This window comes from Primulina tabacum, chromosome 1 (genome assembly GCF_025594145.1).
Source record: "Primulina tabacum isolate GXHZ01 chromosome 1, ASM2559414v2, whole genome shotgun sequence".
Lineage (NCBI taxonomy): Eukaryota > Viridiplantae > Streptophyta > Magnoliopsida > Lamiales > Gesneriaceae > Primulina > Primulina tabacum.
In genome coordinates, this window is record NC_134550.1 from 46,905,877 (window position 1) to 46,910,420 (window position 4,544).

Genomic DNA, 4,544 nt, shown 5'->3' on the forward strand with positions numbered 1-4,544 from the left:
TCAAGTACCTTTTCAATATAGTGAGTTTGTGATAAAATAATTCCATCAGGTATTCTAGATATTTTAATCCCTAATATAATATCACATAACTCCAAGTCTTTCATATCAAAAGACTTTTTCAACATATTCTTGGTATTATAATCAACTCATGATTACTTCCCATAATCAGCATGTCGTCTACATAAAGGCAGACAATAACATAAGCTTTTGCATTACCTTTAATATAAACGCATTTATCACATTCGTTGATTTTGAAACCATTTGACTTCATTGTAGTGTCAAAATTTTCATGACATTGCTTAGGTGCTTGTTTAAGTTCGTATAGTGACTTGACGAGTTTACACACCTTCTTTTCTTGTCCGGGTACAACAAACTCCTCGGGTTGTTCCATATATATTTTTTCTTCTAATTCTCCATTCAAAAAGGCTGCTTTTACATCCATTTGATGAATCTCAAGGTTATGCAATGCAGCAATGGCTATGAGAATATTAATGGATGTAATCCTAGTGACAGGAGAGTATGTGTCAAAGAAGTCATATCCTTCCTTTTGTTTTAACCCTTTAGCTACCAATCGAGCTTTGTATTTATCTATAAATTCATCTTCTTTGTATTTCCTTTTAAGGATACACTTGCATCCTAAAGGCTTACAACCCGGAGGGAGATCGGTCAACTCCCAAGTATGATTATGCATGATGGAATCTATTTTATCATTTATTGCTTCTTTCCAGAAAGGAGCTTCTGGATTGGATAGAGCTTCTTGAATAGTTCTTGGTTCATCATCTAACATGTAAGTCATAAAGTCATGACCAAAGGACTTTTCAACTCTCGCTCTCTTACCACGTCTTGGTTCTTCAGTTGTTTCTATGGAATCAACATTAGATTCATAAGATCGTTTGTTAGAACCTTCTTTTCTTTCCTTACAAGGAAAGTTGGTTTCAAAGAATATTGCATTCCTCGATTCCATAATTGTAACTATATTAATATCAGGAATTGTTGACTTATGCACCATAAACCTATATGCACTTCTATTGTATGCATATCCAATAAAAATGCAGGCAACAGTTTTGGGTCCAATTTTAAGTTGTTTTGGCTTAGATATTTCAATTTTAGCCAAACACCCCCATACTTTTAAGTATTTGTAAGATGGTTTGCGACCCTTCCATAATTCATATGGAGTTTCATCTTTCCCTTTGTGTGGTATTTTATTAAGAATGTGGTTTGTAGATAATATTGCTTCCCCCCCACAGGTTTTGAGGTAAGCCAGAATTTATCAACAACGCGTTCATCATCTCCTTAAGAGTACGATTTTTACGTTCTGCAACTCCATTTGATTGAGGTGAGTATGGTGCAGTAGTTTGATGAATTATGTCAGAGTTCATGCAAAATTATTCAAATGGAGCGACATACGCTCCACCTCTATCACTTCGAATCATTTTGATTTTTGTACTCAATTGATTCTCAACCTCATTCTTATAATTTTTGAAAGCTTCTATAGCTTCATCTTTAATTTTCAATAGATAGACGTAACAGAATCTTGTGCAGTCATCAATGAATGTTATGAAATACTTTTTCCCACCTCGAGTTTGCACAAGTTTTAAATCACATACGTCAATGTGAATCAATTCAAGTGGTTTAGTATTTCTTGTCACAGAATAGAATGGAGTTTTGGCCATTTTGCTTCAACACAAATCTCACACTTATCTTGTGGATTTCTTTTAAATGCAGGTAGCACATTTAAGTTTGCAAGTCTTTGTAAGGTGTTGAAGTTAACATGTCATAATCTTTCATGCTATAAATTAGAACTTTCAAACAAGTAAACAGAATCAATAACTTTATTCTTCGCCTCGTGGCGGGAAACTTTCATTAAATTCATTTTAAAGAGACCATTGTCTTGGTACCCTTTTCCTACAAATACACCATTCTTAGTTAAGACAAACTTGTCTGATTCAAACACAAGCTTAAAACCAGCCTTACTCAATAAGGACCCAGAAACTAAGTTCTTTCGAATATCTGGCACATGCAGCACATTCCTCAATGATATCTCTTTGACGGAAGTCATCTTCAAAACCACTGTGCCAATTCCTACGACCTCAGACGTCGTAGAGTTTCCCATAAACAATTTCATACCACTTACAGAAGTGTAGGATGAGAACATTTCCTTTACAGCACAGATGTGGCTAGTGGACCCGGTATCTACCCAACATTCCCTTGGATTATCCACCAAGTTGGTTTCAAACACAACCGCGGATAGATCAAGTTTTGATAGGTCTATTGGTACATGCCTTTCTTGGATGACGTTGGCTTGCTTTAGTTTCTGTTGTTTGTTGTCTTTCCTTGGAAGATGACAGTCTTTGGCCATATGATTCGGTTTGCCACATTTGTAGCATGTTCCTTTGAAATTCTTGGCCTGCCCTCGTTTCTTCTCATTTAAAGGGTGCTTTCTCTTGTGACTGGTGCTAGATTCTGTCAGATTTGCTTTGGCCTCAACCTCCATTGTCCTTTTGTGGCTTCTGGCTTCAGAAGTTTGGCTATCTTCATCAATGCGAAGCCTCACAATCAGATCTTCAAGTTTCAACTCCTTGCGCTTGTGCTTAAGGTAGTTCTTGAAGTCTTTCCACATAGGTGACAATTTCTCAATTATAGCCGCCACTTGGAATGGTTCATTGATATCCATCCCTTCTGCCAATAAGTCATGAATAATAATTTGAATTTCTTGTACCTGGCTTATTACAAATTTGGCGTCCACCATTTTGAAGTCCAGAAATTTGCCAACAACGAACTTTTTGATGCCTGCATCTTCTGTTTTGTATTTCTTTTCCAAAGAATCCCAAAGTTCCTTGGCAGTGTTAACAGAACAGTAGACACTGTATAGTGTGTCATCGAGTCCATTGAGTATGTAGTTTCTGCAAAGGAAGTCATTGTGATTCCAAGAGTCGCGTGCTGATCTTCGTTGTGTGTCTGTGTCATCTGCAGCAATGACAGTGGGGTCGTCCTTGAGGAATCGAGACATGCTTAGTGTGGTGAGATAGAAGAGCATTTTCTGCTGCCAATGTTTGAAGTCGGCACCAGAAAATTTCGGAGGTTTTTCACCGTGAGCAGGGGCAGTAGGCACGGGAGCGAATGATGTGGTTGACATATCCAGAGTGAAAGAAATACAATTCGTCTTGCGATTGTTGGTACTCTGAATAACGTGCAACAACGAATAACAGTAATTCGAGGCAAGGAACTATCCTCTGTCCGCAAGACGAATTGCCCGTATACTAGTGCTTTACGTTGGCGGCAAACGTCTCTGAGATACGACTTAATCCAGAAAGTGCAGCATAGCAGATCCTGGAGAGCAGCAAACAACAGTATGTTTGAACTCTCAAGCTTTGAAAAGAAAGTGGATGCAGCAAAATGAGGATGCAAAAGTATGCAACGAATGTCTGCAGAGGACCATTTATAGAATGAATGTCATAAGCCAAAGGACACACTCTTCTGCCCAGAAGACACACCTTTCTGCCAGAAAACATAAGCCATGGGACGCGTACACACCAGGGGACGCACGGTTCTATGCCAAAGCATGAGACGCATTGGTTCGGACATGGGACGCAAGCTAAGGACACACTGTTTGCTCTAGGAGACACTTTTTCGAAAATAAAAATTATTTTCTAAATGAATTTTGTCCAAAAAGATTAATATGGTCAAGAAACTGCACCGTACCTGGCTGGGCCGGGCCGAGCCCAGCGCGTGTGTGTTTCACCGAAACCTGACCAATCAGCGTCTTCCCCATTTCCAAAAACTTCTGGTGGCCCTTGGGGCCCAAACCCTTAGCTTAAGCTTTGAGATAATAAAGGAGAATTTATTTGGCACATTTCCCAATGTGGGACAAGACTTCTCATGGCACATTATTCAAGGTTCATTCACCTCTTATCTAACACATATTACTTAATCAAATTTCTAATTTCAAAGTAAAATGTTACTTAGTAAAGCTAGTTTTTTAATATCTAAAGTCTAAAATGGTGTTTTTCTTCGTCAATTCTTAAACCGAAAGTCGATTACTATCTATTACTACGTAATTTGAAATTTCCTGAAGTAAAAAAAAGTACTGAAATATATTATCAAAATTCTACTAGTGCTTTTGATTGAATTATCCTCTCGTTCAAGAATGTTGAAAGAGACGAGCTCTTTTAAATGAAAGAAAATGGTTATATTCTCTGTTTCAAAAAAATCAATTGTGTAAACAAAAAACCTTTGTTCATCAATGACCAACACATCCCTTTAAGTAATCTGCAGGTTTATAATATTGAAGCATGACAGTCTTTGGACGATTCACTTAATGGCTAGGTTCAATCTTAACCGTCGAAATCAGTATATCGAGTTAAGCTAAATCTTCACAATCCTCCAGCTTTGGCTCTATATTCTAACTTTAGTGGCTTCAGCTGGTGTTTCCATTATTGGTCAGTCACTCCAGTATGTTGAGCAGTCTCAGTGCATCCTTGAGCTTGTTCTGAAACGTCTACTTATTCGTTTTCTTAAAATGTACTAGAATTTTTTTTAAAACC